Below are 11,564 nucleotides of genomic sequence, written 5' to 3' on the forward strand. Positions count from 1 at the left end.
CAGCCATGTATCAGTCCCTAAACTAATCCCACAGTCCCACTGTCTCACCACAGCACTGTATCAGTCCATAAACTAATCCCACTGTTCCACTCTCTCCCCACAGTCCTGTGTCAGTCCCTAAACTAATCCCACTGTCCCACTGTTTCACCACAGTCCTGTGTCAGTCCCCAAACTAATCCCACTGTCCCACTCTCAACCCACAGACCTGTGTCAGTCCCGAAACTAATCCCACTGTCCCACTCTCTCCCCACAGCCGTGTCAGTCCCCAAACTAATCCCACTCTCCCACTCTCTCCACACAGCCCCGTGTCACTCCCCAAATTAATCGCACTGTCCCACTCTCTCCCCACAGTCCTGTGTCAGTCCCCAAACTAATCCCACTGTCCCACTCTCAACCCACAGACCTGTGTCAGTCCCAAAGCTAATCCCACTGTCCCACTCTCTCCGAACAGTCCTGTGTCAGTCCCCAAACTAAGCGCACTGTCCCACTCTCTCCCCACAACCCTGTGTCAGTCCCAAAACTAATACCACTGTCCCACTCTCTCAAAACTACCCTGTGTCAGTCCCCAAACTAATCCCACTGTCCCACACTCTCCCCACAGCCCTGTTCTGTCCCCACATCAATCCCACTGTCCCACTCACTCCCCACAGCCCTGTGTCTGTCCCCTGATGCACCATCAATAACTCACTCTGAGACGTAAGAAGCGAGGTATCGGCTTTTATTGACTGGAAGATTGAACAACACTACATCCTGGGGTCTGAGGCTGGGCAACAGGCCTCAGTCGCCTTTATACAGGGGTCTGTGGGAGGAGCCACAGGAGCAGTCCAGACAGGTATATGTAGTTCACCACATCCCTAAGCTAGTCCCACTGTCCCTCTCTCTCCGAACTGTCCTGTGTCAGTCCCCAAACTAAGCGCACTGTCCCACTCTCTCCCCACAGTCCTGTGTCAGTCCCCAAACTAATCCCACTATCCCACTCTCTCCCCACAGCCCTGTGTCAGTCCCCAAACTAATCCCACTGTCCCACTCTGTCCCCACAGCCCTGTGTCAGTCCCCAAACTAATCCCACTGTCCCACTCTCTCCCCACAGCCCTGTGTCAGTCCCCAAACTAAACCCACTGTCCCATTCTCTCCCCACAGCCCTGTGTTAGTCCCCAAACTAAACCCACTGTCCCATTCTCTCCCCACAGCCCTGTGTCAGTCCCCAAACTAAATCCACTGTCCCATTCTCTCCCCACAGCCCTGTGTCAGTCCCCAAACTAAACCCACTGTCCCATTCTCTCCCCACAGCCCTGTGTCAGTCCCCAAACTAAACCCACTGTCCCATTCTCTCCCCACAACCCTGTGTCAGTCCCCAAACTAAACCCACTGTCCCATTCTCTCCCCACTGCCCTGTGTCAGTCCCCAAACTAAACCCACTGTTCCATTCTCTCCCCACAGCCCTGTGTCAGTCTCCAAACTAATCCCACTGTCCCACACTCTCCCCACAGTCCTGTGTCAGTCCCGAAACTTATCCCACTGTCCCAGCTACTCCCCACAGCCCTGTGTAAGTTCCCAAACTAATCCCACTGTCACAATCTCTCCCCACAGTCCTGTGTCAGTCCCCAAACTAATCCCACTGTCCCACTCTCTCACCACAGTCCTGTGTCAGTCCCCAAACTAATCCCACTGTCCCACTCTCTCCCCACAGCCCTGAGTCAGTCCCCAAACTAATCCCACTGTCCCACTCTCTCCCCACAGACCTGTGTCAGTCCCCAAACTAATCCCACTGCCCCACTCTCTCCCCACAGACCTGTGTCAGTCCCAAAACTAATCCCACTGTCCCACTCTCTCCCCACAGTCCTGTGTCAGACCCCAAACTAATCCTACTTTCCCACTCTCTCCCCACAGCCCAGTGTCAGTCCCCAAACTAATCCCACTGTCCCACTCTCTCCCCACAGCCCAGTGTCAGTCCCCAAACTAATCCCACTGTCCCACTCTCTCCCCACAGACCTGTGTCAGTCCCCAAACTAATCCCACTGTCGCACTCCCTCCCCACAGCCCTGTGTCAGTCCCCAAACTAATCCCACTGTCCCACTCTCTCCCCACAGTCCTGTGTCAGTCCCTAAACTAATCCCACTGTCCCACTGTTTCACCACAGTCCTGTGTCAGTCCCCAAACTAATCCCACTGTCCCACTCTCAACCCACAGACCTGTGTCAGTCCCGAAACTAATCCCACTGTCCCACTCTCTCCCCACAGCCGTGTCAGTCCCCAAACTAATCCCACTCTCCCACTCTCTCCACACAGCCCCGTGTCACTCCCCAAATTAATCGCACTGTCCCACTCTCTCCCCACAGTCCTGTGTCAGTCCCCAAACTAATCCCACTGTCCCACTCTCAACCCACAGACCTGTGTCAGTCCCAAAACTAATCCCACTGTTCCACTCTCTCCGAACAGTCCTGTGTCAGTCCCCAAACTAATCCCACTGTCCCACTCTCTCCCCACAACCCTGTGTCAGTCCCAAAACTAATACCACTGTCCCACTCTCTCAAAACTACCCTGTGTCAGTCCCCAAACTAATCCCACTGTCCCACTCTCTCCCCACAGCCCTGTTCTGTCCCCACATCAATCCCACTGTCCCACTCACTCCCCACAGCCCTGTGTCTGTCCCCAAACTAATCCCACTGTCCCACTCACTCCCCACAGCCCTGTGTCTGTCCCCTGATGCACCATCAATAACTCACTCTGAGACGTAAGAAGCGAGGTATCGGCTTTTATTGACTGGAAGATTGAACAACACTACATCCTGGTGTCTGAGGCTGGGCAACAGGCCTCAGTCGCCTTTATACAGGGGTCTGTGGGAGGAGCCACAGGAGCAGTCCAGACAGGTATATGTAGTTCACCACATCCCTAAGCTAGTCCCACTGTCCCTCTCTCTCCGAACTGTCCTGTGTCAGTCCCCAAACTAAGCGCACTGTCCCACTCTCTCCCCACAGTCCTGTGTCAGTCCCCAAACTAATCCCACTGTCCAACTCTCTCCCCACAGCCCTGTGTCAGTCCCCAAACTAATCCCACTGTCCCACTCTGTCCCCACAGCCCTGTGTCTGTCCCCAAACTAATCCCACTGTCCCACTCTCTCCCCACAGCCCTGTGTCAGTCCCCAAACTAATCCCACTGTCCCACTCTCTCCCCACAGCCCTGTGTCAGTCCCCAAACTAATCCCACTGTCCCACTCTCTCCCCACGGCCCTGTGTCAGTCCCCAAACTAATCCCACTGCCCCAATCTCTCCCCACAGTCCTGTGTCAATCCCAAAACTAATCCCACTGTCCCACTCTCTCCCCACAGCCCTGTGTCAGTCCCCAAACTAATCCCACTGTCGCACTCTGTCCCACAGACCTGTGTCTTTCCCCAAACTAATCCAACTGTCCCACTCTCTCCCCACAGTCCTGTGTCAGCCCCAAACTAACCCCACTGCCCACTCTGTCCGCACAGACCTGTGTCAGTCCCCAAACTAATCCCACTGTCCCACTCTCTCCCCACAGCCCTGTGTCAGTTCCCAAACTAATCCCACTGTCCCACTCTCTCCCCACAGACCTGTGTCAGTCCCCAAACTAAACCCACTGTCCCATTCTCTCCCCACAGCCATGTGTCAGTCCCCAAACTAAACCCACTGTCCCATTCTCTCCCCACAGCCCTGTGTCAGTCCCCAAACTAAACCCACTGTCCCATTCTCTCCCCACAGACCTGTGTTAGTCCCCAAACTAAACCCACTGTCCCATTCTCTCCCCACAGCCCTGTGTCAGTCCCCAAACTAATCCCACTGTCCCACTCTCTCCCCACAGCCCTGTGTCAGTCCCCAAACTAATCCCACTGTCCCACTCTCTCCCCACTGTCCTGTGTCAGTCCCCAAACTAATCCCACTGCTCCACTCTCTCCGCACAGTCCTGTGTCAGTCCCCAAACTAATCCCACTGTCCCACTCTCTCCCCACAGTCCTGTGTCAGTCCCCAAACTAATCCCACTGTCCCACTCTCTCCACACAGCCCTGTGTCAGTTCCCAAACTAATCCCACTGTCCCACTCTCTCCCCACAGACCTGTGTCAGTCCCCAAACTAAACCCACTGTCCCATTCTCTCCCCACAGCCCTGTGTTAGTCCCCAAACTAAACCCACTGTCCCATTCTCTCCCCACAGCCCTGTGTCAGTCCCCAAACTAATCCCACTGTCCCACTCTCTCCCCACTGTCCTGTGTCAGTCCCCAAACTAAACCCACTGTCCCATTCTCTCCCCACTGCCCTGTGTCAGTCCCCAAACTAAACCCACTGTTCCATTCTCTCCCCACAGCCCTGTGTCAGTCTCCAAACTAATCCCACTGTCCCACACTCTCCCCACAGTCCTGTGTCAGTCCCGAAACTTATCCCACTGTCCCAGCTACTCCCCACAGCCCTGTGTAAGTTCCCAAACTAAACCCACTGTCCCATTCTCTCCCCACAGCCCTGTGTTAGTCCCCAAACTAATCCCACTGTTCCACTCTCTCCCCACAGACCTGTGTCAGTCCCCAAACTAATCCCACTGCCCCACTCTCTCCCCACAGACCTGTGTCAGTCCCAAAACTAAACCCACTGTCCCATTCTCTCCCCACAGCCCTGTGTAAGTCCCCAAACTAAATCCACTGTTCCATTCTCTCCCCACAGCCCTGTGTCAGTCTCCAAACTAATCCCACTGTCCCACACTCTCCCCACAGTCCTGTGTCAGTCCCGAAACTTATCCCACTGTCCCAGCTACTCCCCACAGCCCTGTGTAAGTTCCCAAACTAATCCCACTGTCACAATCTCTCACCACAGTCCTGTGTCAGTCCCCAAACTAATCCCACTGTCCCACTCTCTCACCACAGTCCTGTGTCAGTCCCCAAACTAATCCCACTGTCCCACTCTCTCCCCACAGACCTGTGTCAGTCCCAAAACTAAATCCACTGTCCCATTCTCTCCCCACAGCCCTGTGTCAGTCCCCAAACTAATCCCACTGTCGCACTCTGTCCCAGAGACCTGTGTCTTTCCCCAAACTAATCCAACTGTCCCACTCTCTCCCCACAGTCCTGTGTCAGCCCCAAACTAACCCCACTGCCCACTCTGTCCGCACAGACCTGTGTCAGTCCCCAAACTAATCCCACTGTCCCACTCTCTCCCCACAGCCCTGTGTCAGTTCCCAAACTAATCCCACTGTCCCACTCTCTCCCCACAGACCTGTGTCAGTCCCCAAACTAAACCCACTGTCCCATTCTCTCCCCACAGCCATGTGTCAGTCCCCAAACTAAACCCACTGTCCCATTCTCTCCCCACAGCCCTGTGTCAGTCCCCAAACTAAACCCACTGTCCCATTCTCTCCCCACAGCCCTGTGTTAGTCCCCAAACTAAACCCACTGTCCCATTCTCTCCCCACAGCCCTGTGTCAGTCCCCAAACTAAATCCACTGTCCCATTCTCTCCATACAGCCCTGTGTCAGTCCCCAAACTAAACCCACTGTCCCATTCTCTCCCCACAGCCCTGTGTCAGTCCCCAAACTAAACCCACTGTCCTATTCTCTCCCCACAGCCCTGTGTCAGTCCCCAAACTAAACCCACTGTCCCATTCTCTCCCCACAACCCTGTGTCAGTCCCCAAACTAAACCCACTGTCCCATTCTCTCCCCACTGCCCTGTGTCAGTCCCCAAACTAAACCCACTGTTCCATTCTCTCCCCACAGCCCTGTGTCAGTCTCCAAACTAATCCCACTGTCCCACACTCTCCCCACAGTCCTGTGTCAGTCCCGAAACTTATCCCACTGCCCCACTCTCTCCCCACAGACCTGTGTCAGTCCCAAAACTAATCCCACTGTCCCACTCTCTCCCCACAGTCCTGTGTCAGACCCCAAACTAATCCTACTTTCCCACTCTCTCCCCACAGCCCAGTGTCAGTCCCCAAACTAATCCCACTGTCCCACTCTCTCCCCACAGCCCAGTGTCAGTCCCCAAACTAATCCCACTGTCCCACTCTCTCCCCACAGACCTGTGTCAGTCCCCAAACTAATCCCACTGTCGCACTCCCTCCCCACAGCCCTGTGTCAGTCCCCAAACTAATCCCACTGTCCCACTCTCTCCCCACAGACCTGTGTCAGTCCCCAAACTAATCCCACTGCCCCACTCTCTCCCCACAGACCTGTGTCAGTCCCAAAACTAATCCCACTGTCCCACACTCTCCCCACAGTCCTGTGTCAGTCCCCAAACTAATCCCACTGCCCCACTCTCTCCCCACAGCCATGTATCAGTCCCTAAACTAATCCCACAGTCCCACTGTCTCACCACAGCACTGTATCAGTCCATAAACTAATCCCACTGTCGCACTCTCTCCCCACAGTCCTGTGTCAGTCCCTAAACTAATCCCACTGTCCCACTGTTTCACCACAGTCCTGTGTCAGTCCCCAAACTAATCCCACTGTCCCACTCTCAACCCACAGACCTGTGTCAGTCCCGAAACTAATCCCACTGTCCCACTCTCTCCCCACAGCCGTGTCAGTCCTCAAACTAATCCCACTCTCCCACTCTCTCCACACAGCCCCGTGTCACTCCCCAAATTAATCGCACTGTCCCACTCTCTCCCCACAGTCCTGTGTCAGTCCCCAAACTAATCCCACTGTCCCACTCTCAACCCACAGACCTGTGTCAGTCCCAAAACTAATCCCACTATCCCACTCTCTCCGAACAGTCCTGTGTCAGTCCCCAAACTAAGCGCACTGTCCCACTCTCTCCCCACAACCCTGTGTCAGTCCCAAAACTAATACCACTGTCCCACTCTCTCAAAACTACCCTGTGTCAGTCCCCAAACTAATCCCACTGTCCCACTCTCTCCCCACAGCCCTGTTCTGTCCCCACATCAATCCCACTGTCCCACTCACTCCCCACAGCCCTGTGTCTGTCCCCTGATGCACCATCAATAACTCACTCTGAGACGTAAGAAGCGAGGTATCGGCTTTTATTGACTGGAAGATTGAACAACACTACATCCTGGGGTCTGAGGCTGGGCAACAGGCCTCAGTCGCCTTTATACAGGGGTCTGTGGGAGGAGCCACAGGAGCAGTCCAGACAGGTATATGTAGTTCACCACATCCCCAAGCTAGTCCCACTGTCCCTCTCTCTCCGAACTGTCCTGTGTCAGTCCCCAAACTAAGCGCACTGTCCCACTCTCTCCCCACAGTCTTGTGTCAGTCCCCAAACTAATCCCACTGTCCCACTCTCTCCCCACAGCCCTGTGTCAGTCCCCAAACTAATCCCACTGTCCCACTCTGTCCCCACAGCCCTGTGTCTGTCCCAAACTAATCCCACTGTCCCACTCTCTCCCCACAGCCCTGTGTCAGTCCCCAAACTAATCCCACTGTCCCACTCTCTCCCCACAGCCCTGTGTCAGACCCCAAACTAATCCCACTGTCCCACTCTCTCCCCACGGCCCTGTGTCAGTCCCCAAACTAATCCCACTGCCCCAATCTCTCCCCACAGTCCTGTGTCAATCCCAAAACTAATCCCACTGTCCCACTCTCTCCCCACAGCCCTGTGTCAGTCCCCAAACTAATCCCACTGTCGCAGTCTGTCCCACAGACCTGTGTCTTTCCCCAAACTAATCCAACTGTCCCACTCTCTCCCCACAGTCCTGTGTCAGCCCCAAACTAACCCCACTGCCCACTCTGTCCCCACAGACCTGTGTCAGTCCCCAAACTAATCCCACTGTCCCACTCTCTCCCCACAGCCCTGTGTCAGTTCCCAAACTAATCCCACTGTCCCACTCTCTCCCCACAGACCTGTGTCAGTCCCCAAACTAATCCCACTGCCCCACTCTCTCCCCACAGACCTGTGTCAGTCCCAAAACTAAACCCACTGTCCCATTCTCTCCCCACAGCCATGTGTCAGTCCCCAAACTAAACCCACTGTCCCATTCTCTCCCCACAGCCCTGTGTCAGTCCCCAAACTAAACCCACTGTCCCATTCTCTCCCCACAGCCCTGTGTTAGTCCCCAAACTAAACCCACTGTCCCATTCTCTCCCCACAGCCCTGTGTCAGTCCCCAAACTAAATCCACTGTCCCATTCTCTCCATACAGCCCTGTGTCAGTCCCCAAACTAAACCCACTGTCCCATTCTCTCCCCACAGCCCTGTGTCAGTCCCCAAACTAAACCCACTGTCCTATTCTCTCCCCACAGCCCTGTGTCAGTCTCCAAACTAATCCCACTGTCCCACACTCTCCCCACAGTCCTGTGTCAGTCCCGAAACTTATCCCACTGTCCCACCTCCTCCCCGCAGCTCTGTGTAAGTTCCCAAACTAATCCCACTGTCACAATCTCTCCCCACAGTCCTGTGTCAGTCCCCAAACTAATCCCACTGTCCCACTCTCTCACCAGAGTCCTGTGTCAGTCCCCAAACTAATCCCACTGTCCCACTCTCTCCCCACAGCCCTGTGTCAGTCCCCAAACTAATCCCACTGTCCCACTCTCTCCCCACAGACCTGTGTCAGTCCCCAAACTAATCCCACTGCCCCACTCTCTCCCCACAGACCTGTGTCAGTCCCAAAACTAATCCCACTGTCCCACTCTCTCCCCACAGCCCTGTGTCAGTCCCCAAACTAATCCCACTGTCCCACTCTCTCCCCACAGCCCTGTGTCAGTCCGCAAACTAATCCCACTGACCCACTCTCTCCCCACAGACATGTGTCAGTCCCCAAACTAATCCTACTGTCCCACTCTCTCCCCACAGCCCTGTGTCAGTCCCCAAACTAATCCCACTGTCCCACTCTGTCCCCACAGCCCTGTGTCTGTGCCCAAACTAATCCCACTGCCCCAATCTCTCCCCACAGACCTGTGTCAATCACAAAACTAATCCCAGTGTCCCACTCTCTCACCACAGTCCTGTGTCAGTCCCAAAACTAATCCCACTGTCCCACTCTCTCACCACAGTCCTGTGTCAGTCCTAAAACTAATCCCACTGTCCCACTCTCTCCCCACAGTCCTGTGTCAGTCCCCAAACTAATCCCACTGTCCCACTCTCTCCCCACAGCCCTGTGTCAGTACCCAAACTAATCCCAGTGTCCCACTCTCTCCCCACTGTCCTGTGTCAGTCCCCAAACTAATCCCACTGCTCCACTCTCTCCGCACAGTCCTGTGTCAGTCCCCAAACTAATCCCACTGTCCCACTCTCTCCCCACAGTCCTGTGTCAGTCCCCAAACTAATCCCACTGTCCCACTCTCTCCCCACAGCACTGTGTCAGTTCCCAAACTAATCCCAATGTCCCACTCTCTCCGCACAGTCCTGTGTCAGTCCCCAAACTAATCCCACTGTCCCACTCTCTCCCCACAGTCCTGTGTCAGTCCCCAAACTAATCCCACTGTCCCACTCTCTCCCCACAGACCTGTGTCAGTCCCCAAACTAAACCCACTGTCCCATTCTCTCCCCACAGCCCTGTGTCAGTCCCCAAACTAAACCCACTGTCCCATTCTCTCCCCACAGCCATGTGTCAGTCCCCAAACTAAACCCACTGTCCCATTCTCTCCCCACAGCCCTGTGTTAGTCCCCAAACTAAACCCACTGTCCCATTCTCTCCCCACAGCCCTGTGTCAGTCCCCAAACTAAACCCACTGTCCCATTCTCTCCCCACAGCACTGTGTCAGTCCCCAAACTAAACCCACTGTCCCATTCTCTCCCCACAGCCCTGTGTCAGTCTCCAAACTAATCCCACTGTCCCACTCTCTCACCACAGTCCTGTGTCAGTCCCGAAACTTATCCCACTGTCCCACCTCCTCCCCACAGCTCTGTGTAAGTTCCCAAACTAATCCCACTGTCACAATCTCTCCCCACAGCCGTGTCAGTCCCCAAACTAATCCCACTCTCCCACTCTCTCCACACAGCCCCGTGTCACTCCCCAAATTAATCGCACTGTCCCACACTCTCCCCACAGTCCTGTGTCAGTCCCCAAACTAATCCCACTGCCCCACTCTCTCCCCACAGCCATGTATCAGTCCCTAAACTAATCCCACAGTCCCACTGTCTCACCACAGCACTGTATCAGTCCATAAACTAATCCCACTGTCGCACTCTCTCCCCACAGTCCTGTGTCAGTCCCTAAACTAATCCCACTGTCCCACTGTTTCACCACAGTCCTGTGTCAGTCCCCAAACTAATCCCACTGTCCCACTCTCAACCCACAGACCTGTGTCAGTCCCGAAACTAATCCCACTGTCCCACTCTCTCCCCACAGCCGTGTCAGTCCTCAAACTAATCCCACTCTCCCACTCTCTCCACACAGCCCCGTGTCACTCCCCAAATTAATCGCACTGTCCCACTCTCTCCCCACAGTCCTGTGTCAGTCCCCAAACTAATCCCACTGTCCCACTCTCAACCCACAGACCTGTGTCAGTCCCAAAACTAATCCCACTATCCCACTCTCTCCGAACAGTCCTGTGTCAGTCCCCAAACTAAGCGCACTGTCCCACTCTCTCCCCACAACCCTGTGTCAGTCCCAAAACTAATACCACTGTCCCACTCTCTCAAAACTACCCTGTGTCAGTCCCCAAACTAATCCCACTGTCCCACTCTCTCCCCACAGCCCTGTTCTGTCCCCACATCAATCCCACTGTCCCACTCACTCCCCACAGCCCTGTGTCTGTCCCCTGATGCACCATCAATAACTCACTCTGAGACGTAAGAAGCGAGGTATCGGCTTTTATTGACTGGAAGATTGAACAACACTACATCCTGGGGTCTGAGGCTGGGCAACAGGCCTCAGTCGCCTTTATACAGGGGTCTGTGGGAGGAGCCACAGGAGCAGTCCAGACAGGTATATGTAGTTCACCACATCCCCAAGCTAGTCCCACTGTCCCTCTCTCTCCGAACTGTCCTGTGTCAGTCCCCAAACTAAGCGCACTGTCCCACTCTCTCCCCACAGTCTTGTGTCAGTCCCCAAACTAATCCCACTGTCCCACTCTCTCCCCACAGCCCTGTGTCAGTCCCCAAACTAATCCCACTGTCCCACTCTGTCCCCACAGCCCTGTGTCTGTCCCAAACTAATCCCACTGTCCCACTCTCTCCCCACAGCCCTGTGTCAGTCCCCAAACTAATCCCACTGTCCCACTCTCTCCCCACAGCCCTGTGTCAGACCCCAAACTAATCCCACTGTCCCACTCTCTCCCCAAGGCCCTGTGTCAGTCCCCAAACTAATCCCACTGCCCCAATCTCTCCCCACAGTCCTGTGTCAATCCCAAAACTAATCCCACTGTCCCACTCTCTCCCCACAGCCCTGTGTCAGTCCCCAAACTAATCCCACTGTCGCAGTCTGTCCCACAGACCTGTGTCTTTCCCCAAACTAATCCAACTGTCCCACTCTCTCCCCACAGTCCTGTGTCAGCCCCAAACTAACCCCACTGCCCACTCTGTCCCCACAGACCTGTGTCAGTCCCCAAACTAATCCCACTGTCCCACTCTCTCCCCACAGCCCTGTGTCAGTTCCCAAACTAATCCCACTGTCCCACTCTCTCCCCACAGACCTGTGTCAGTCCCCAAACTAATCCCAC

The sequence above is a fragment of the Hemitrygon akajei genome, chromosome 28 (genome assembly GCF_048418815.1).
Source record: "Hemitrygon akajei chromosome 28, sHemAka1.3, whole genome shotgun sequence".
Lineage (NCBI taxonomy): Eukaryota > Metazoa > Chordata > Chondrichthyes > Myliobatiformes > Dasyatidae > Hemitrygon > Hemitrygon akajei.